Below are 24,711 nucleotides of genomic sequence, written 5' to 3'. Positions count from 1 at the left end.
CATACATACTTTTCGAATGTGTATCGACAGATTTGAATCTTTTTCTAAGATATAAACTTCAGCTCATGTACCGAAAGAACTTTGTGATATTATAAATTAAACAAAAGTTTTCCAATTTATGTTTTATTATTGAAAAATTTCGAATTTTATTATTATAATTTTTTTTTTTTTTTTTTTTTTCAGGGAATTATATTATATTATACAGACCTTGTTACAATGAATGTCTTAAAATCTAGTCAATATTAAATATATGAATAATCTAGGGATACAATGTATGATAACTTTTAGAAGTGATTTACAATAATCAGACAATTTTTAATGGTAATTTTTTTTCCTATTCCAGTTACAAAAACAAACAAACAGTCGTAAGTAAATTTGCAAATTGTAAGTCGTATGTCTTCTGATTGACGACAGCAGAAACGCCCTGGTGTGGCCACAGAATGTATACAAAATGAGCTTCAATGCGCTTGGACGAGTGTCGTTTGCAGTTTTTTTTTGTATAGTTACACGCTTCATTATCTAGACTAGACTCCATAATTGGCGCAGCCGGTAGGATAAGGTTTTTTGTTCTGGCAACAATTTTAATAGAGATACAGGTGGTATTAATCTTGAGAACTTTTAAAGTCACATGCTTTGAAACGTTACATGTCGTTGCTCGCTTCGGTCACGACAATGGCGCAGTAAATATTCTAAAACGACCTAGTTTTGAAGAGACTTACAAATTATCAACTCTCAGAGCGGTTAAAATCCAATAGAATGGATTGTTTTTGCAGAACGAACATAAATTAAGACGATACCATTATCAAGTCGATCTTTCATGAACCTTGCAGGCTACAGATACCACGGTTTATTCAGAAGAGCAAGATGATCAAGAAGCTTTTTTGCTTTTTCACAGCGAGAACTACTGGAATACTACTGCCTTCTTAGACAAGTAAATAATCAAAAATATCAGAGAGAATCTTCCTGCGTTGGTAAAATTCCCTTGCCCCAGTTTTCATTGGATAGGAAAAAAATTATAGTGATCAATCCCGTAGAGTATGCCGTTTTTCCAAGACAAAAAGCACACACGGTAAGTATAGGGAAAATTTCCGGTATCTTCCGATGACATCTCCGCGGAGATATCCCTCGAAAAGTATACAAACAACGCGCTAGAGGTGGTGTTAAAACATTATAACGTACACTCGAGATTTTGTCAATAGACTGAACGGGATGTTCTGGTACCGAGGCAGATTGCAGATTTAATCCAGGAAGATTAGTAGAGGTGACTGAGACTTTCACAAAGTCATTGTAACCTTGTATTCGTCAGTCGACTTCATGCTTTATAGACATTTGTATGTAATATAAGAATTTATCGCGCCAATTTTATCACACCAAACCACGGAGTGATGTCCCCGGAGAAATCACGGTATAGAACCACGAATAAGACTCTGCTGGACTCAGCCCCAAAACACTCAAGTCCGACTGAGTCACGACAATGGCGCAGTAAATATTCTAAAACGACCTAGTTTTGAAGAGATTAGCAACTCAAGTATTCACATGTGCTAACTTTGCAGTTTGGATAAGAGTGCGTTTCTACGAGACAACGGCAGGGCGAAGAAAATTCTTAGCAGGGAATGAAGTGCACTTTTTGTCTGAAAAGCATTTGCGGCAAACTTGCATTCTTTCATGATTCAAGTTAGATTTCAAACAAGCAACATTGTTGCATCGCATCGTAATTTTCCATCAGTTTTGCTAAGCCAACAGAACTCAAAAATGGCGTTAAAAGATTTATGATACGCATTTACAAACAGTCCTTCTCCGCTAAACATTCCAGAGAATTAACCCAACATATATAAACGGATATCCATAGAGGGAATAAACCAATTCATTCCAATACTGACAGTAAACCCGAGTAGACACTTATGGGGGGGTAGGGTTTTGAGGGTTAAAAAAAAGTGATTTTTTTTATTGCATATTATGAAAGTATAGTAACTCAAGAATGTCCCGGCATTGATGATTCTATGTGAGTAAAATAAAAAATAAAAATAAAGTTTTATCGGGGTCTTTTCGCTACGAAAAACTATAAACGCGTTTTTCTCAAATCGATGTTTTTTGAGTCGGTGCACTCTGTATCTCAAAATCTATTCAACCGATCGTTCTCAAATTTTTTACAGTATTTCCTTACATAATTTATGAGGTAACCCTGTTAAGATTTTTTCGTTTTTGATTTTATTTTTTTTGTTATTAACAACAATAGTCATGAATTTAGGCCAAAAATCGGTATTTTCACTTTCAAGTCTTGTAAAAAGTTCAAAAATTTAAAAAAAATGGAAAAACTCGACAGAGATACCTAGAGGGACATAAAAATTAAAGGAAAAACTTTGGTTATTTCATTTCAGATGATCCAGTGCTGAGGTATGACGTGCACCGCAAAAAGTATTTTTCCTGAGGCGCCTGCGAAGAATTGCTACCATTCGGTCAATTTTCAGTATTTTTCGACCAATATTTTACAGAATATAGTTCAATTACTACTCTTTAATGTACAATAATCAGAAATAAATTTACTTTCACCGTACGCCCAAAAAAAAAATCTGTAAAAACCTGTTTTTTTCCGCCTTCAAAACGACCCCCCCACTCCCCCCCTATATCACTCGATGACGAAACCTACATCCCCTACACTTTACTGTTCAGACTCAAGGCCGACTGAGTCACGACAATGGCGCAGTAAATATTCTAAAACGACCTAGTTTTGAAGAGATTGACAAATCATTGCTTCAAGACAAGCTATAATATTAGCTAGAGTTCAAGCGACAAGAACTTTCCATATCGAGCACATTATGATATACTCCAGATGTGAATTTCCCACAAGTTTCGAACTAACTTTCCCAAGACTGTAAATTAACAGTAAAACCCTTAAGAACTTTTTTCCCACATGTTTTCTAGAATAACCGAAGCAAGTTTCACTTTGCTTCCCACGTACCAAACCACTCAAGATTCCCACAAGTCCCAAAACGATTACCAAATCCTTAACATTCTCACCAATTGTAAGTGCATGTCCAGCAGTTAATCTGGGTCATGTCTTTTCTCAGACAATAAATTATTTCCAACCTTACGTGTTGCATCGCCGAGCCAATGTACCCGTCCCGGTGCATAAACTCGGTAAGTGCTCTAGTTCACGCCACAGAGCAAGAATCCAATTTCATTACTTCACACTATATCCAGAACCTATCCCAACATGAGCCCTACTGCGAAGGCCAGAATAATAAACAAGTAACATACAAGCAGACTGCGCTTGCGGCGTACGTCTGCATGCTTGTATGTTATGTATTTGCTTTTACCAATCGCGTTGGCGTCACCAAGCTGACCCGCGATTGGATGACAAGTGTATCGTTTCGATTCCTGTAGTATTACGTAGAAGAGAAATTATAAATAAATAAAAAAAAAAAGAAAAAAAAAACATCTCAGTAGGTTGGTCAGCTAGAGGAACTCGGTTCAACAATTGTTTAGCTTTCTTGCAATGACCTAACCTTTTACTTACATAAGCTGCGACAAGCAACACAGTCGCAAGAAGTTCAAGAACAACACATTAGGTAAACAGTTATTGACCTTAGTCATGCGCAGCAGAGCAGCAAGGTTTGTGTCAAGTTAATGTTTAGGTTTATGCGCAACGGTAACAATGTTTTGTTTAAAGTTTATGTTTAGGTTTACAAAATAAAAGAAAAAGTTGGACCGCGGTTGAGGAGCTATCTGGTCTGTTCTGCGGCCAGAGGGATATAATTGAATAATTGAATTGAGTCAGTGGAGTAGAGATCAAGCCGGTGAGGAGAAACCACGGAGTCCCACCGAAGAAAAAAAAAAGGAAGGTGTAAAGGTAGAGTGTAGTTATAAGTAGTGTAAGTTGATGTGTGATTAAACACCAAGTAAATCGGAAGAAGTTGTTAGTGAAACGCCGAGTGCAATATCACATTAATAGGGAAAAAGCCAGTGCCCCAGCCGCCGCTACACAAGTATGTGAGAATTGTATGTTTTTCCTTTCTCTTTTGTAGTACTAGATTTAAGCAGTGCAAACTGGAATGTAGAAGTCCGATGTAAAACAAAATGGTCTGAATAAATGATTCGATGTTTGAACCTCAAAGCAAGAGGTATGATCTCTTATATCACAAGTCACTATTTTATTATCAAATACCCCTAAAGTTTATTATAACATGTATGACCAAATCTTTCGGTCAAAAAATTGAAATAGAATTTGAAAGAAATAACAATTGTTAGTATCTATTACATTTAAGGCTTACGATATATTAAGATAAGTCTTTCTGTTGTTGTGTCACGATATCGAACAATGCAAAACACGAAAATGCCCAGCGCTTTGTTAAATGCCAGAAAACGAAGGAACGTTTGGTTTTGCTTGAAAGACAAAAGCTCTTAAAGATCGATGACTAAATTACACAGCATTCTGCTCTATAATCTCAACTCGAAACACGAAACTCGTTTAGACTCGAAGCATTATTTGTAATCCGTGCAAGTTAATTTGCAAATTGTAAGTCGTATGTCTTCTCATTCTCCAACGCTACGGAAATTGCGTGTGACTGTCAAAGAGTGAACGTTTTTGTGTTAAATTATCGATGTTCAAAAAAATTGAAATAGAATTTGAAAGAAATCACAGTACAATGATGTCGAAATATTTTAAAAATTTACTCGTGACGGTAAAGACCAGTTGATTGTCAGATGCAAAAGAGTTAAAATAGTGACATTTCCAACTAACTCGGTAGTTTAATGACGAAACACACGTCAAACAGGACTTGCAACCCTCGAGGTTGCAATTAACCCAAATTTGTGTAATAAACGCCGAGCGTGTAAATATATGTTGCTTGTCAGTTGTGTGTAGGAGTTGTTTTTGTTTTGATTTTGGTTGGAGTGACAAGCAACATGCTCGCCGCTGCATGATGTTGATTTTATTTTAATTCGTAGTTTTTGTGTTAATTTTTATTTAAATTTTTATGTTAGAAGTATTAGATGTTAGATGGTAAATTATCGTTCCCTATTGTATCGCGTGTGAAATGAAAGTAGGGCCCGTTGCTCCTCCCGCTGCAAAAAAGGCGACAACATAAACGGTAAAACGGTCGAGCGCGGTGGCAGGATGCCAATGTTTTGTGTGTGTTTGTTTTGGTGAACATCAAGGAGGAGGAATTTTTGAGACCGCTAAGAAGCCAGAAGAAAGTGACAAACCACGAGCTGATTTGGACGGTTTTTTTTTGATCCGGAGAAATTGTGTGCGAAGCGAGGAGTGCCGTGTTCTTGGCGCGAAAGATAGAAAACCGTTCGGTGAGGGTGAAGAAAGTTTGGTAATAAGACCCCGACCTGTGAGTTTATTGACAGTTACTGTGTCACTGTTTACTGAGTGCGGGATCGCCGATATATGGGAAAATATTTCCCCGGCTAAGTGTAAAGGATTCCTGATACGCTCGCCACTCTCGCTACAAAGGGTAAGCCGATCGAGCCAAGTCTCCCCTTTGTAGCTAAGCGTCAAGGAGAGTAAAGCAGGTGTAACCGAAGGCGCGTTCACCTGGGTAGTTCATCGCGGTGGCTACCGGGGCAGTCTACGGTGAGTAGGTTTGTCCGGTGATATTTCACCACCGTCGCTGAGGGGGTTCCGCCAAAGTAGCCCTGCTCGCCCCCTTAGCTAAAAGCCAAGGACCCGCCATTTCTACGTGTCAGCGAGGAGAGCGGAAGGTCAGTTTTTTTATTTCGTTTCTTTTATTTATTTATTTTATTCATTGTATTCTTGTTATTTATTTGTTTTAACTAAATTTATTTCCACCGAAGTAAATCTACGTTGTGTAGAAGTACCCCCGTGCATCGCCGCCCGCCGGGTAAATCGACCCCGTGAAAGCTGGGGTGGTAAGCAAAAACTTACAGACTCAGGAACGCTTTTATGCGCTTGCAAAAATAATAGAAATAGAACTTAAAAAGAACTTACAGTGGTTGATTTTTTTTGGCACTCATGCGACCTTTGGTCATATGATGACGATTTTTTGAAGAACTTCTTATGTTAGTGTGTTAAGGTACCGATAGAACGATGAGTCTATTAAGTTTAACATGTTGACATATTCATAAGTCTTACTGGTTGACTAATGGAGCGATCGCAATGAAATTCAATTTCTCATTCGGTGGATTTATATGTCAATCATGAAGGACAAGTAATGGTAAAACTAATGTGAAAAGATGCCTGAAAGTGTTGAAATTCTTGAAATACCAGAGAGCCTGAGAAGCGAGGTACTTTTTAAATTTTATATGTTATTGTTTTAGTCATATTAAATAGCTCCTTAATAAAATGTTACAGAACGCCACAACAATCGGCAGATAGTGTTTTCTTAAATATTCTAAAACGACCTAGCTTTGATGAGACAAACAGAACCACTTTTGTTTTTGATAAAAATAATAGAAATAGAACTTAAAAAGAACTTACAGTGGTTGTTCTAAATGGCACTCATGCGACCTTTGGTCATAATCAACCTTTGGAAGACATCGTTAAAGAAGCTGTTTGACAACAAGGACGCAACCAGCCTGCGTGACGCCGGTCGGAAATATGGCTGCTCCCACGTATTGATCCATTGGACCCTCAAGATGGAAGGAATCGTCTGCAGGAAGAAGACGAGGTCGCCGGAGTACACGGAGGAGCAGATTGAGACGGTTAAAACACAGTGTCGGTGGATGACCAAAAAATACCGCGGGACGTCTTTCGTTCTGAACGACGGAAGCTATTTTCCGCTGTCCAAAACGCATATTCCAGGAAATGATAATTACTACTCCAGCGACAAGTCATCCACACCGCCTGAAGTGAAATACATTTCCGACCGGGGCATTTCAAAGCCTTGGTTTAAGCCGAGCGGTTTGGCAATCAACCAACAAATCTATCAAGAAGAGTGCCTCGATAAAATCCTGCTGCCGTTCCTGAACGAGCATCACGCGGATGGGAAGTACGTCTTCTGGCCAGACAAGGCGTCTTCCCATTACGGGGGGGTAGGGTTTTGAGGGTTCAAAAGAAGTGATTTTTTTTTATTGCATATTATGAAAGTATAGTAACTCAAGAATGTCCCGGCATTGATGATCCTATGTGAGTAAAATAAAAAATAAATAGCTTACTGAGTTTTATAGGGGTCTTTTCGCTACGAAAAACTTTAAACGCGTTTTTCTCAAATCGATGTCTTTTGAGTCGGTGCACTCTGTATCTCAAAATCTATTCAACCGATCGTTCTCAAATTTTTTACAGTATTTCCTTACATAATTTATGAGGTAACCCTGTTGAGATTTTTTTTTGTTTTTGATTTTATTTTTTTTATTATTAACAACAATAGTCATGAATTTAGGCCAAAAATCGGTATTTTCACTTTCAAGTCTTGTAAAAAGTTCAAAAATTAAAAAAAAAAAAATGGAAAAACTCTACAGAGATACCTAGAGGGACATAAAAATTAAAGGAAAAACTTTGGTTATTTCATTTCAGATGATCCAGTGCTGAGGTATGACGTGCACCGCAAAAAGTATTTTTTCTGAGGCGCCTGCGAAGAATTGCTACCATTCAGTCAATTTTCAATATTTTTTAACCAATACTTTACAGAATATAGTTCAATTACTACTCTTGAATGTTGAATAATCAGAAATAAATTTACTTTCAAACCTGTTTTTTTCTGCCTTCAAAACCCTGCCGACCCCCCCCCCCCCCCTTACGCCAAGAAGACGCTGGCGTATCTTGAGGAGAAAAAGATACCGTTCGTGCCGGAAGATCGTAACCCAACAAACTTGCCCCAGTGCCGCCCAATAGAGGATCTCTTTGGCTCACTCAGTGCCCTAGTATATAAAAACAATTGGAGGGCCAAGGATACGAAGCAACTGACTACAAGAATCCGGAATTGTATGTTAAATGGCACTCATGCGACCTTTGGTCATATGATGACGACTTTTAACGAGAAGTCCGTGTTTCAACAAAAATAATATTCCGTAGTGATAATATCACGCAGCGAAGACGATTTTCTGGATCGATTTTTTTGCGAAATTCCATATAGTGTGTTTTCTGCACGCGAAATGAATGACGAATTTTTTCCATTCACATTTTTATTACAGGGTCCGTGAGTGTTTTTATGTTTTTAGACTTCTGAAAAGAAGTAATGTAATTTAGAGCCGTATTGAGAAACGCCTAATCCCGCGATTACAATCGATCACTAAACAATTAACGTTCGCAAAAAACGAATTTCTAAAACATATCCGAAATTATAGTGGTTGATTATACTAAGTTCCAAACAGGAAAGCTCTCGAGAGAAGAATTTGATTTTCTTATATTGTGGCAGCCATAGTTCTGTCACAAACTTAACGGTATCACAAGTCCTCCTCCCATCACAATATGGAAGCTCCGCTTCACCAACATTCAATTTGTCATAAAAATAATAGAAATAGAACTTAAAAAGAACTTACAGTGGTTGTTACAATTGGCACTCATGCGACCTTTGGTCATATGATGACGACTTTTGATGAAAAGTCTTTGATTAGGCCAGAAGAATACTTCGAGGCAAGCGCATGGAAGATCAGCGTATTCGAATCTTCTAAGCTTCAATCGCATAACGTTCTGTAGCATAATTAAAACCGCAAAATAATAACATTTCCTTTCCTAATTTACAATCCCATAAACTAAACACTAAACCAAATAACCCATTTTCCATCTTTCCGAGTTTATGAGTCTAAAACTCAAAACTCCATATCCATCCAAGCATTTTGAACAAATATCCAGTTACATTTAGTAAACAAATTCCCACAGTCCGATTGCAGACAACATTCCAATTGTCCTTTTCGCAAGCACAAACCAACATTTCAACTAACCAGTTCCCACAATCAAATTGATTGTCTCCAAGTAGCAATTTCCATAGACGCATCCAATAATAATAATAAACTCAATAATAATGGGTAAAACTTACTCTAAAACTGAAACGTCTCATAATGGAGACCCTCAGGTTAAAATAATAAACAACCAAGAATTGCACAGCGAAGCTCTGCAACAACATGAAAGTTTAATGTGGATAATTTTAATAATCGTAGCAATCCACTTACTATTTATACTCACTACTTGAAAAGCGCGTCATAAAAAAGCGATAAAATTATCAAAAAGCATGTGTGATATAAATGCATAAAAAAACAATTTCAATAAATATATGATAATTAATACAAATAACAAAAAAAAAATATGGCTAAATCCTATATAAACGATTTTGAAGAGTGCCTGGCGTACTACCAGGCATGGGACACGGAAATAAGAAGAATGGTCCCATATGTGAAGAGAAGATATAAGAACAATAAAAAGGACGAAGTGGAAGTTCCAGTAACGCTCAAACACAATGGAGAGACAATAACCAGAGTGACAGTGTTTACAAAATCGTTAGCTGGAGAAGAAGACCTGACGGATGAATTTATTAAGGCGTGGCACACGATGAACATCCGGAAAAATAATATTCCGTAGTGATAATATCACGTTGCGAAAACGTTTTTTTTTTTAGAAAAGAGCTGGGCTGTCAACGTACAAACAAGATAAAGACCCCAAACCGCGACGAAATGCAAAACAAGTCAGCTAAAATAAGGCTACGCTACAACCATAACCATAACCATAGTTCATAGCTTTGTTGACTTATACTTTCGAGTATTCAGGATAACTTTCAGCCATGTCGAAGCAAAATACCAAATCCTAAAAAAATACCAAAGCCTAAACCAAATCCGAAGCCACCTGGTGATTTGGTTAAGCCGAAACCGAAGGTGAAAGTAGATCCGAACAAGAACAAGATCCAGAACCCTTCTCTCTTGCCAGGCAAGAACACGAAGCCTACTCCAATATTCGAAACCAATCAAGGATTGCCTCTTGACCATGTGAAAGTCAATGAGCTTCACCATTCACTTAACTCTGTGTTGGTTAACAAATATGCTAAGTTCCCGAATCTAGATTTAGTAACCAATTCAGACTTTAACATGAACATCGACGATAACTCCGCGAAGCAGGAGATTCACTTGGCTATCATCAAAGAAATGAATAACATAACGCTCACAGACGAATCAGATTAAATATTATAAATTTGCAATTATACAATATGTGACAAAGAAAAAGTTGATCATTTTATATTATTATATACATTGTAAATTTGCAATTATTTCGAAAAAAAAACATAAATTTATATTATCCAAAACAAAAGGTCATAACAACACAAATGAATGACGACGAACTATGGACCGATAAAGAAAATATACGATTAAAAGAACTAAATCTTTATTGCAGGAAAGCAATCAACACCAAACGTTCTTACGACATTATGTATAAAAAACTAAAATCGGTAGACGAACTTGGCGAAGTTTTAGAGAACGCCACATTCAGTTTGTTAACTTATACGAAATATAAAAAGATATTAGACAATACAAAAATCACATTGCACAGGAAATTAGAAAACAACCACAAGTTAACGACTGACACACCGAAAATGACGACGATATCTAAACAAACTTGTCAAGCAAGCGACATCCATCGTACAGCCCTATGATGGCGATGCGGATTGTAGCAAACGCATTATTTAGAACTTGACAATATAGTCATTCAGCAACTCATTTAATATTGTTCTTATAAAAGGAATTAGAATAGATTTAATAATCGCAATAGGTTCCCTTCATAGAGGAGATTGCTACATAGATAATCCCCGACCGACCCTTCGTGCGGGTGCTAGATTAGAAGCAGGTATAGAATTTCGTTAGCGGTCTATTTTCTGTTCTGTTCTGTTCTCAGTCTGTTAGGTTTAGCCAGCGTCAATGACTATGTGAATTACGGGCGGACAATGCTAAAAGAAAAGGGCGATAAGTCCTTTTATCAGCCGGCGCGTCTGCGTACGCATTATCATCTTAAGTAGGGAAATAGGGAATGCAAATCCGGCGCTTTGTAAACATTGTAACTACCTGAATGAATGTTGTCGTAGGCGCGTGTAAAGAAAGCCGATAACGTTCGAAACCTTTTTCCCGTTCAGGTACCGGATTAGGGAAAGGCAAATTTGACCTGACTAGGCGAGTAGAAATTTTGTCGCGTTCCTTTTGTTCCTTTAGGAGAATTTTCTCTCTCTTTTCTCTTCCATACGTAGGCATAGTTCGTAAGATTACAATTTGTAAATTTTTGTATATAAACCCGATTTGCTACCAAATAAAATCATACCACTAGCAAATACGAACTCGCACAGATCTTTCTTAATCCGAACGCTAGATTTCAGAGGTTGTCCCTTGTGTGTTTAAGCCTTTCGAATGCGAAAAGGACCTTTGCACACCGGTTAAGATAACCCGAGGAATCTAACCCTTTTAAAGAAAGACGTTCATTATTCTTAACTCCTGAAGTCGACACGGATGAACTAGCTGCGTTTGTGGGTGACCAGACGAAAATTGTAGTGAAAATTGACTCAGAAGATAAGCCTATTGATCGATTGAGTATACAAACTGTTAACGGGGTACAAATATCAAATGGCAAATATCGCATTTCGAAAACAGAACAAAATTGCTTGAGGATGCTTTGGGAGTCGCAACTTAGTCGCGAAGAACCCCAGTAGACACCTGGCGTGACTATTACTAGCCGTTGTCCCACCCTAAGACATTTCCAAATAGATCCGTAATGCTAAATTTTTCGAACTTAGTTCATTCTCATTTGTTGAAAATCATCCGTAAAAAACGAATTTCTAAAACATATCCGAAATTACAGTGGTTTTATATACTAAGAACTTTAAATGTACAGTTAGTTTTAGGAAAAAATGTGATCGCAATGAATGTTCAGGAACACAAGCGTGTCGTGGATTCATAGCGATTTGTTCAGTTGTAGCTCTTAGCTCTCAATCTAGAAATCAAACTCAAATCCCTGTGTGATGTCACATCCTGCGAAAGAGCCCATTGTTCCGTCACAAAATATTGGTCCTAAAGGTACGTTTTTAGCTTAGCCCAGAAGAATGAAAGCCTTCTGCTGAATTACATAAAAACAGTTGGAATGCAAAACCGAGACATGGCCGTCTGCCCTTGTCCCCTAAGATAAGTTCATTGGTTAAGAAAACACAAGAGATCTTGAAGAAAGACCGCGAACGGTTCTGCTATGCCAACGTTTTACATTCCGCGATGAACCAAAGCCACCGAGACATTGCATAACTCGGTGGTAAACAAACAAAACTCGCCCAGCGTCGCTCATGTTCTCGCGTGGTTTTTAGCGCTCGAGTTAGCGCGCGTGTTACAGAGCGCAAGTTTACCACGCTCAATAAAAATAACTAACGCTCTAGATTTTAAGTTCGAAAAATGAAATGGGCCGGGAGAGAGCGCAGGCCTGAAAAGTATAGCTAGATAAACGGTAGCTCAGAGACCGGAGAGGAAAACCTCTCACTCTGAGTATAAAGTCAATCTTTTTATCTAAGAGTGATTCCGTGTGGTTCTTCTGACCATACGTACGGAAATCTTGTGTGTGTTTTTTTATCACGATCCTTATCACAAGATCCCGGTAGGGGGGCTCGCAGCGCCCTCTACACCTGTACTAAATTTCATTTGGACTACAGTTTGAAGAGTTTTACTTCAAAACCCACTCATGCGACCTTTGGTCATATGATGACGACTTTAAGCGAACTCTTTGTAATTTAGACAAAAATAATATTCCGTAGTGATAATATCACGTTACAAAGCCCAGTTTTGCATTATTTGACTAAAGTTCTGTTTTGAGACTAAAAAGTTCTGCAAAAAAATTGAAATAGAATTTGAAAGAAACTACAGTGTGTTGGTAAAATAAAATTGTATAGTTTGATGCAGAATAATGCGAAAAATTAAAATAACTAGCCTCGTAAACAAGTTAGCTTTTTTTCACAAAATCGAAGGATCCGTTGGAGACAATTTCGTTGGCTCCTTCTGCTTCATTCATACTTTTTTTTTTCAAAAAAATTGAAATAGAATTTGAAAGAAACTACAGTGTGTTGGTAATAGGTTATGTTTTTGTTTGCTTGTTCTTCGTTTAACTCGCATTTCTTCTTCGCAAAAAACGAATTTCTAAAACATATCCGAAATTATAGTGGTTGATTGGATATAATAGCTTATTTTTCTGTTCGTAAATATTCTAAAACGACCTAGTTTTGAAGAGATTGACAAAACCATGTGGTATGTATTTGGGCAACAATAAAAACTTTCTTACTGTTTTCTGTTTTAATTTGATGCCTGAAAGTTTTAATTTAAAACTTTGTTAAAAATAATAGAAATAGAACTTAAAAAGAACTTACAGTGATTGTTTCCTTCTGGTATTCTTGTGAACTTTGGTTTTATCTCACCGAATTTTAACAACCAAGTTTACATCCGAACAATCTTAACATTCTACGCAAAAATAATATTCCGTAGTGATAATATCACGTTTTGAAATGAATCTTGCTTAGCAGATGAAAAATATTCTCACAGCGAGAAAAAATCTTCTCCCGGTTTACAACTGCAACTGCAATGCTTACGCATTTTTTTCAAAAAAATTGAAATAGAATTTGAAAGAAACTACAGTTTGTTGGTTTATAAGCGTTATATAAGTAGTGTATTATCGAGCCCGGCTCTTCAGCCTTCTCTTCCGTTCTACCATTGGGATAGGTTGAGATAACATTGTACAAATAGTATATAAGACAAAAATCACTGAAAAAACGGCACACTTGTTCACGTACTTTTGAGTTGTTCAATTCTGTGCGTTACTAGGTCCGTACTGGTGGATACCCTTGAGGTCTTTACTCTCTTGATTCACCATAGTTCGTTCTCCCAAGAATATGCATTATAAGTCTTTACATTTATTTAAGTTTTGGTAGAGCTCCCGTGGAAGGAACAATAACTATATTAGATACAAAAATAATATTCCGTAGTGATAATATCACGGTTCGAAATCAATTCTGCACTGTGAACAAGTGAATACATTAAATATCGACCTACATAATTAAACTGACTTTTTATTTTGAGCTTTGTAGACCAAGCAAACGCAAAAAACGAATTTCTAAAACATATCCGAAATTACAGTGATGATCAATTGCTCCAATGCAAAACGCATTTGGAATAAAAATAATAGAAATAGAACTTAAAAAGAATTTACAGCAGTTGTTTCTTTTGGCACTCATGCGACCTTTGGTCATATGATGACGACTTTTTGGCGAAAGCATTTTCATTATTTGAAATGTGGTAAAATTAAACCCACAAAATTGTGAGGTTTTAATTCCCAATTTACGTGCCCATGAATTAAATATTAGAATCAACAAAATACCAACTTTTCCTTTTCCATGAGTTTATAAGTCTATAACTTAAAGCTTTACAACCATCCCAACACTCCAAACAAATATCTCGTTACTTTGTTTCCGTTTACTATGATTTCCTTCAGAACGTTATCGATATACTTGTTGCAACGATCGATGACGCTAGCTATGTCGATCATGCACGCGCGCTAGTACGCGCAGTGAATGGTTCGGTGTTTGTTTTGTTGTGGGTATGCGTAGGCCGATAGGCCTACAGGTGTGTGTGTGTGTGAGCAGCTACAAAACTGCATCGGTTGGGTCTTGCAACGTGAGCAATAACACCCAAGTTCAATTGCCCATGTTCGAACCGCCAACGATGCAACTTTTGTTACTCAGCCACGACCGTTCTCAAATTACCAGAATTCGACAGTACACGACGGGTTACCGACCGTCATACAATTCAAGTCAAAAGTACATGTTACCAGGTCTCTTTTATCATTTCATTCTCTCATTCTCTTTTTGAGGCAAAGGCTCGCGCTTCATTTGTATGTACACGACTTTGTATCGATAAGAGAAAATTAACGAACTTATTCTTATGCCACTTTAAACTCGTCAAGTCATTCCAACAGTTATCCCAAACCCACATGGCGACCGCGACAGGACTGAATTGGTCTTTGAGGTTAATAATTTCAAGCTTAATAGAATGAGCAAACACAAAAAACGAATTTCTAAAACATATCCGAAATTACAGTGGTGATTAATTACTCCAATGCAAAACGCATTTAGAATAAAAATAATAGAAATAGAACTTAAAAAGAATTTACAGTGATTGTTTCTGTTGGCACTCATGCGACCTTTGGTCATATGATGACGACTTTATGGCGAAAACATTTACATTAATAAAAATAATATTCCGTAGTGATAATATCACGCTTCAAAAACCGATCCGCTGCCATGATCGTTATCACCTCAGTGACCACGGGTTGTTAAGGTTATCCCCAACCATTTCTTTTTCGTGCCACATAGCCTAATTTGTATGATCCACTTACGAATGTGGTATAATCAAACACACAAAACAATAACATTTCCTTTCTGATTTTAGATCCACCCTCCCCCCGAGTCATTGTAACGAGCGCGAGTTTACATCGGCGGAAAATGCTTAAGTATCAATAAAAACGATCATTCTTCCGATGATGTTTATTATTTATTGAATACCCTGCAAATTTCCAAAGATGAATATCCTTTACGAATAGGAAATAGAAAATATTGAGAAATTTCTGTAATTGGTGATCTATTCAGCATAGCGAAATGCTTGGGTTTTCACTCATGCGACCTTTGGTCATATGATGACGACTTTCAGAGAATTCTAGAACTAAGATAACGGTCGGTTTCTTTTAGAATGTCACAGTAAGTTAATTTGCAAATTGTAAGTCGTATGTCTTCTATCTCCATAAAGTCAAGTTAAATTGCGTGTGACTGTCAAAGAGTGAACGTTTTTGTGTTGAGACAAACGAGGTTTGTTTCGCGGCTTGTAAACGCGGTTGTAGTAAACGATTTATATACGAATAGGAAATAGAAAATATTGAGAAATTTCTGTGATTGGTGTTCGATTCAATATATAGTTACGTAAGCTTATCACCTGGGTATGCCTTATATAAGGTTGCCTCCCGATCAGAAGAGCATAACTAAAATATTACAAAATTCTATCAACAGAAGATACAAAGAACATATTTTGATACGATTTTGTATTTTCCCACACGCTTTTGAAAACAAAATTGGATCTTAATGAGTTATAGTGAAAAATCCAGAAATTAAGTTGTTCTGAAACAAGTCTAACAAATTGTTCGTCCCTTGCGAAACCTGTTGTTTCTAACAGTGGCTGTTATTATACTGTTTATATGCTATTTTATTCTGTTAGGAAGCTTAAACGTTCGTGACGAAGTTTGATATGGATTTGATATTAGTAGAACTATTGTTGTCCTAATTTCTGTTATTTTAACACCTAGCGGGACCATAACAAGCTAACAGCTTCTGTCAAATTTTTGTTTTGTCTTTCTGATCGGGTTTTGTGATAGCTTCAGAAAAAAAAATTATCCTTGAGAGGTGTTGCTCACATTATATCACATAATATGTGTATGCTGCTGTTTTCGCACTCATGCGACCTTTGGTCATATGATGACGACTTTTAATGAAACCTTATAACGAGACAAAATATCCGCAGGGAAAATTTCATCCGCCCAAATAGCCACAGCAAGTTAATTCGCAAATTTTAAGTCATATTTCTTCTCTCATGAACGTGAATTCTTTCTAGACTTATTTAGACTGCACTGCTTCACAAATCAAAAATAATATTCCGTAGTGATAATATCACGGTACGATAACAATTGCTAGCATTCTATACTACTAGGGAATGCACTTAGTTAGTCTGGACAAGAAATCTAAACGTAATAGAATGTCATTTCTCTATTGGAATCATCACCGCGCACAGCATTGAATGAAGTTGTGTATCTCTATGGAAGATCGTGAGCAAACGTTTGTACAGTTTGCCGAACAAATCAAACACTACATACTGCTTCACAAAAAACGAATTTCTAAAACATATCCGAAATTACAGTGATTGTTAATGGTGCTGTTGTTCGAAACATATACATCCCAGCTCCAATATTTATAGTTTTCCATTTTTTTAATTAACTCTATGTTAATAGAACGGATGTTGTCATTCACTTTCATTACTGACAATTTTCGTAGCATTTGTTCTTGAAAATATACTAACTTGGGAAAGGTTTGCCAGAAACAGAAAAAAAACTGACCACTTTTGGTAAATCCCCCAATCTGATAAAAGCGAAATGCGGTTTTACAATAAAATACAGAGAGCTATTTTACTCTAAACCGTCGCACGGTTCTAAAAATAATATTCCGTAGTGATAATATCACGGTTCGATATCAGATACCGCCGATTCCTTTCACAGTGGTAAGTTGTAGCTTGGACCATTTAACAGCTTATTATATTCTATCACACACGCACTGCACGAAATGGTCAAATTTGTAATGCATATTGTAATATTGTGAAATTAAAGTTCGTTGGTTTCTCATAAGGTATTCGATAACAGACTACTGTAACGCACATTACTCACGAGCTCCTGCATGGTTGCAGTGCAACACGAAATTGTGGTTTAACTAAGAAAGGTATCACAGACACTTTAAAAGTTGTTTCTTAAAAAATTGAAATAGAATTTGAAAGAAATCACATATTGTTGGTTCTCTAATTACACCGTTTGGTAAAATATGAATTTCTAAAACATAACCACCTAGTGTACTACACTTTATACCTACGTTTGACATTCATGCTATTTCTTTCATTGTAACAATTTTCAGCAGAATTAAACAGTTTATGTTCAACTTCGTAAAGGCAAAGACAAATGCCATTTCATGCTATTTCTTTCATTGTAACAATTTTCAGCAGAATTAAACAGTTTATGTTCAACTTCGTAAAGGCAAAGACAAAATCATATAGGGATTTAAAGTCAAAAAACGAATTTCTAAAACATATCCGAAATTACAGTGATTAAATCCGTTCTTTTTGAACACCACGTAATGTTGAGTTTCAACCGTGAAAAAGTTCAATCGTGACAAGCTTCCAAAGTGTTCGAAGCGATTGTAAACAAAAGCAAAATTACACAATACTAAGAAAGCCATTAAATCGATCGCACTTCGTTTCCACAATTGGAAGTGCTTTTTAGAATTTCTCTCGTCAAATATGACACGCAGTGAACATTCAGGTTCTCGTAAATATTCTAAAACGACCTAGTTTTGAAGAGATCAGCAAATTCTTCTGTTGAGCCTCGAATGTCTACATCAAGAACCTCTGTTTCTGGGTCGTCAGTCGGAACAGAATAAGAATTCGGGGTCTTAACTTTAAGTAAAAATAGTTTAGCAGAATAACTGGAAACTGCTTGGTGCTACTGAGACTTCGTTGTCACTTCCTCAGTTTGCACATAGCTATTTTCGAAGCTACGATGCAAGCAAATATTCTAAAACGACCTAGTTTTGAAGAGATCAGCAAATTCTTCTGTTAGGAAGAATGTCAACATCAGGAACCTTTGTTCCTGGGAACCGTCTAGAACGATCTGATTTTAGAAGAATAAAAATTTGGGGTCTTATATTCCAGCAAAAATAATGGAAGTAGAACTTAAAAAGAATTTAAAGTGATCGAAGCTGGTCGTAAACCAGCTCAACGTCTGAATACACAAATATTCTAAAACGACCTAGTTTTGAAGAGATTTACAAATTCTTTTTCGCAGCAGGGATTACGACTCAAGGGTTTTTATTTTGCTTTATTCGTTGCCGTTAATCCAAGCAAAAATAATAGAAATAGAACTTAAAAAGAACTTACAGTTATTGTGCTAGGTTGAATGTCTAAGCACGATTTTGGCATGCCACTCTTTTTTCCAGATGGTGTTTTTTTTGCTACATGGATTCGTACCATACCAAATACCTGGTCGCATACGAATAGGAAATAGAAAATATTGAGAAATTTCAGTAATTGGTGCAGCATTGTCGTTCAGTTTTCTTACCTTGCGTGTAAAGGTTATTCAATTTATCACCTAACTCAAAATTCTTACTCCAATGGAAATAGAAAGTATTGAGAAATTATCGTAATCGAAAGAAAAGAGAGCGTAAAAACAACGCACGACTGATAGGATCAAATTGGGAAAATTATATAATGAATTCCTAACGACAAGCTACAGTTACGGTCTCAGTCTTTATACCTAACAAAAAACGAATTTCTAAAACATATCCGAAACTATAGTGATTGGTTTTATCCTCATGGGCACTGCAACGAAATTTCAATATCACAATATCACAGGGCTCCAAAATCTATACGAATTGTAAATAGAAATATATAGAGAAACAACAGTGGCCTGGGAACTCCAGTTAGAGTTGCACTGCTATATTGAACCACAATCGTTCAAGAAAATATCATTTAAGTATAATGTCTCGTTTCGAAATACATCTGTTGGATAATTATCGGATAGAAGTTTTGCGCAAGTATGAATATAGATAATAAAATACAATACAGTATCGTGAATCGAGCGAAAAACACAAAGACGTGAAAACAAGACTACTTTGGAGCAAAATGTCAATGCTACAAAAATCAAAGCTGACCGTAGAGAAAAAATGCACCCGGAGCATTTTTTCTTAATTATTTCCACCAGGGGGCACCAAATGCATCCACAGTGTGAGCACATCATATGATGCCGTGACCAGGATATACGAATAGGAAATAGAAAATATTGAGAAATTTTAGTGGTTGCGTATATTCCACAAGCCTTTAGTGTTGTTTTTCAATACCTTCGTCGATTTTTTTAAATTGCGTGTGACTGTCAAAGAGTGAACGTTTTTGTGTTGTTAACACGTAACTTTTTTTTCTAATAAAGATCATTACTGCAAACGACCTGCATTCGACATTTTGTATGCATTCGCGTTATGCCACTGTTTTTATTCAGTGGCAAACTAGGATAAACTATAGAATTTCTTCGAAATTTCAACGGTTGGTACTTTTGTGTAGTTAGAATTATGCTTTAGTCGGCAAATATTCTAAAACGACCTAGTTTTGAAGAGAAGAGCAAACTGATGTCTGCCTTCGCGGATACGAATTGTAAATAGAAATATATAGAGAAATTACAGTGGTCGTAAAAATAATAGAAATAGAACTTAAAAAGAACTTACAATGGTAGTATCTGAGACTAACTACAGTTTGATTTAGTGGGCGCCATCAAACCCTTTTCGCCCCATTGAGAGTTTGTGAAAAAAAAAATTGTTTTCTTACACGTCTAATGAGACTGATTACAGATGAAATGAATTTTACCAGATGCTTGTAGACCATCAGCTCATGAGAACGGCTCTCTCCATATCGTTCAGCTTCTTGAACAGGCTGAAGTATTGATCTCCATGACGCCGGTTTGACGTTCCGAAGTGTCATCCGTTTTTGCAGGGAAACTGAGTAACAGAACGAAACATGCTTAGAGATGAATTTCGATATTCGGTCATTCTCGAGTGCATGTGAGTCTGTAAATGCAATAAAAAAAGCGTTGAAATAAATTTGCTCAGAAGACACGTTATTATACAAGCCGCCATTATAAAACTCGCATTTAACGAAAAACTTGATCATGGTTCACTCACCAGTAAAAGGAAAACTTTCCCGTTTGTTGCCTCCGCTATGCAAAACAGCATTATTTGCTAAAGTTAATCGCTTACTACAATCACTGCATATTGGCCCTTCGGATAGAAATCCGTTTTTATAGGTCAGCTAAAGAATGCAGTTGATCAATATATCGATTCAATCCCCCAACACGTTGGTATGCTCTGAGATGCATTTTGACAATGCCTTTCCTGTGAGCATCAGCATGAGAATGAATCTATAAATATGAAAAAAAGAATAACTAACTTTACTGATTGAATTACTGTGAAGAAAAAGTTAATTGAACAGCAGTAAAGAAATTTTATTTGAATTGTTCAAATTCTAATAAAATATTAGCTCAAAATTATACTATTCATCAATCTAGAGCGGTGCTTACCGATGAGGGAGACAATTTTCGATTTTCCAGCCTCCGCAATGCGGTTTGGCAAGCGGCCATTTTATTTTTCCAAGATGGCTTCCTCAAAACGTTGGCACCCGTTGCAGGGAAACGCCATTTTTTCACAGTTGAAAATTATACTTTCACTGGTTCTGGCAGAAAAATACCAATAATTTTCTTTTCGGCACTTGAAACTGAGCACAGTATACACTGAATTATAGCATTCAGTTGTTGAACGGGGTTGGTTGATGATGTCACATTTTTTCACTTTTTACAATTTTTACCATCTCTCGAATGATCCACTGAACACGTCTGATCTACTCCACTGCTTGAGGCCGAATGATGCTGAATACGACCGGCGTATGAACTATATAAGGCACCAGGTAGTCATTGGTGACACTAATACATCAACAACGATCGGATTGACCCCGCAAGCGCAGCTCATTGGTAGTCAAAAGGGGCTCTAATACTAATAAAATCTAATAAAATAAAATTCGAAGGTTGTTCTCCCGTAGCTGAATGATTACCTCTTGCGAAAGAAAATTTACCTGAAAATCAAAATAAATTTTTCGTCACATCTATGCCTAATGCTTGTATGTAGTAGTGTAGTCTTCAATTCAGCAAACTTACCGGAGTGTTCCCATTTATGTTAATCCGGAAGTTGGCGGCTATTTGTGGCGTCACTTGGCATCTTGAAGGTAAAAAATACTGAAATCAAGCGACACTTATACCAAAATTTCCTGATCGGAAATTTCTGAGAATTAAACTTTTAGGTATCGGAAAGTATTCATGTATTCAACATTCAAGCAAACGCAATACTTATTGAACCTACGCGACATCTACATTTGGTATTATAAGATGTTTGATCAACAACTTTTTCACGAAAACAAGGTTTAGAAATTGTATTCAAGTAATGAATCACATTGATTGTATTGATCAATAGGGAAAAATGCATTTTACAGCATGAAAATGCATATGGTATGTGCCTCTAACGTGGCTTTCTAGAACTAAACTGAGAAGATAAGCTGCAATTTGTAATAAAAATCGAAAAACAATCCAAACAATGTAAGAGGACTTGAACTTTTGGATAAAACATTGGATGAAATTATTATGAACTATTGGAAGTATGCAAAACCGATACCACAGACAAGCGTTCATTTAAGAACAATATTGATCGAAAATTTTATTTAAATTTTCAAACAGGAATATGTTATGAATTATTTGTACATTAGCGTCATATGGTTAGCTTATTGACACAACAAAATCAATTCACAGGTGTTCAAGGCTGGGTCGCTATCTGCAAACGTATTGCTAGTACAGTGCTTTTTCGATTTTATCACGGTCAGAAAAAAATTTACCGTGAATTTGGCGAAACCGTGAATTTAGCGAAATGATAAAAATGAATTTTTTTGTGTTGGATTGAATTCAAATTTATGATATTTTGAGTGAATGATGCACTTTCATGGTTGAAGGGGATATAAGTTCAAGATAAAAAGGAATAAACGAAAAAAGGTTAGTTTATATTTTTCTCCATTGCATTTTCGCGGACTTTCTCCCGGCTATTATACATGCAATATCAATATGATTTGTACTGCCCATTCTTTAGCATAGCTAGCAGAGTCTAATGCTTGTTTATGTAAAATTGTGGAACCGCTAAATTTATTAATTTTTAAATCCACGCTCTATGAGGACCAAACTGTAGGGCTATTTGAGTTGTTAACAGATCTTTTTCTCAACCGCTCTAATAATACGTAATTTTTGCTTCAAAGTCAATGAAATATGTATTTCACGGTTCATTTTTCTCAAAATTATGACACAAATTATTTGTACAGATATGACACTTGGCTGCCTCAGAAAATTGAGTTCATAAAACTATACACATGCAAGGACACAAGGCTCAAGTGAAAATGATGTCTCGAATGCATTTTCTACAACTGGAAGTACATAAATCTTGATTTGAAGTTTTTTTTTTAAAAAGCGTGATAAAAACGAAAAAAAAAAACCGTGAGAAAATCGAGCGTGAATTTGGCGAGTAGTGATAAAAACGACTGTTGATTGAAGCGAAAAAGCACTGTATTATAAAACTTTACAGATGTTGAAAACTCAGTTTGGACGTCTGTCTGGGCCGAAAACAAGCTTTGACATTAGTGAGCATTTTGGTACTTATTTAGACGGCGAAGAAACTCATTTCTCCGTCTTTTAAAATAGCGCTAATTTGAGCTACGTGGGTAAGAGCTTTTGCTGTACTATTCCTATGATTGGCTAATATTTTTCTTCAGAATAAATAAAAAAACATTTTTACATCAGCGTCGACTACATGTCGTATGGAGCCTCTACTTGTCAATATGATGAGCGTGTTCGTACTCGCTTCGAAAGCTTCGTTAAATTAGCTGACTTTAGCTTTTTCAACACAAACACCACCATATATTTTTTTACCCGTTACCGGGTTAGTCCACTAATATTAATAAAATATGTGCCGATTTCCGAATAAAGTGTATTTATAAAATTGCTTCTGATTGATGCCAAAAAATAACTGCATCTTTTAAACTTATCGTTGTACTATCTAATCAGTCCGGAAATGTCGATAGTAGTTACGTAAGTGTGCATGCGAATGTGTATTCATGTTCTCGATCAATGACCAGGCCGTTTATAGTCGGATACTTGTAGCATGTCAATGTGTTAGTGAGCCGGCTAGAAGGCAAAAGTGACAGCTGCATAGGATGAAAACTAATCGTCGCGAATTTTCATAAACTATTATTTAAACCTTTCTAGAATAAAAACTGATAAAATGGGTATGAAATTATGCATTGTGAATTTCCCCAAAAGAACATAAAATACCTCAAACTGAAATTAAACTAAAAAACAGGTAGAGGTTTTTGAAGAATGGTTTGCATGCGAAAAGTATGTCCACGATGCCACACACATACTTGTTCGTATAATAAAATGCAGCGAGATGTGTTTGTAGCAAAAACCCTCTATACATTACTGGTTCGAAGTCAGCACTCATCGTGTTTTCTAGAAAGTCGATAAAGCCGAAGTACAGTAAAACAGCTGAAGTAATCCTGTGGAATGAACTCATTGGGAGCTACCAACAACAACGTGTGAAAAGACATGGAATGATTTTAAATGCCGTCTATTCTAAAATTCTGTCTTATTAATGTTTTGCTAATTATCTACATTTGTCAACATTAAAAATATTGAGATTTGAATATGCGGCAGCACTGGTTTTGTATTAAAAGATTATAGTAAAAAATGTTACACATTTAAATTTGCATTCTACCTACTTCGAAAATTCGGTCCTAAGGATTTCAATTATGCTATGTACGACAAATAGCCGCTGAACAAGTGTATGTACTTCTCTGAAATTACAAATAACTGCCTTTCTTAAATTGATATATGCCATTTTGAAAAATGAAGGTTTATTTTTTATTTACATATATACAGATGTATCATGCTGATGTATGTTTTGAAAATTGAGTTTTTGTGACACAATAAACTTTTAATTAGTACTGGACATACGTTGGATTACTCGGGAAAATTATGACACTTTTGATTGTCTTTGGATGTTAAAATTCCTAGCTGTTCTAGGACTTTTTCGGGTTGGAAATTTTCTAGACTTCCCTAGGTGGGGACATCCTGCCGTTTAAGCATTAGAATATTATGGAGGATATTAAATCTGTATTGACAAAACCAGACCGTTTTTTTGCTTTCTGGTTTAATTGAAGTAATAACTAATTATCTAATAGATAAATCGTCTACCTCAAATCTTTGTAGGGGTAAGAGGCGGGACCATCATCATCATCATCATTATATAAATTCGACGAAAAACAGTCCAAAAACTGATGTTGAATCTGTGCAATGTTCTCATTGGGAACCATATCCTGTAG

At 36.3% G+C, this 24,711-nt stretch overlaps 1 long non-coding RNA gene across 1 annotated transcript; it reads right to left on the bottom strand.

Annotated features, from left to right (window-relative positions):
* Nucleotides 1-337: 337 nt before the first annotated feature.
* LOC129719111 (uncharacterized) lies at nucleotides 338-21,153 on the bottom strand. The gene is made up of 3 exons (XR_008727130.1): nucleotides 20,825-21,153; nucleotides 20,430-20,665; nucleotides 338-20,315 (listed from the first exon to the last, which is right to left on the bottom strand). It is a non-coding gene; the product is annotated as an uncharacterized LOC129719111 (long non-coding RNA).
* Between the last annotated feature and the right edge of the window lie 3,558 nt (nucleotides 21,154-24,711).

Source organism: Wyeomyia smithii, chromosome 1, assembly GCF_029784165.1.
Source record: "Wyeomyia smithii strain HCP4-BCI-WySm-NY-G18 chromosome 1, ASM2978416v1, whole genome shotgun sequence".
NCBI lineage: Eukaryota > Metazoa > Arthropoda > Insecta > Diptera > Culicidae > Wyeomyia > Wyeomyia smithii.
The sequence above is the reverse complement of the archived record's forward strand: the minus strand, read 5'-3'. Positions and strand labels throughout refer to the sequence as shown.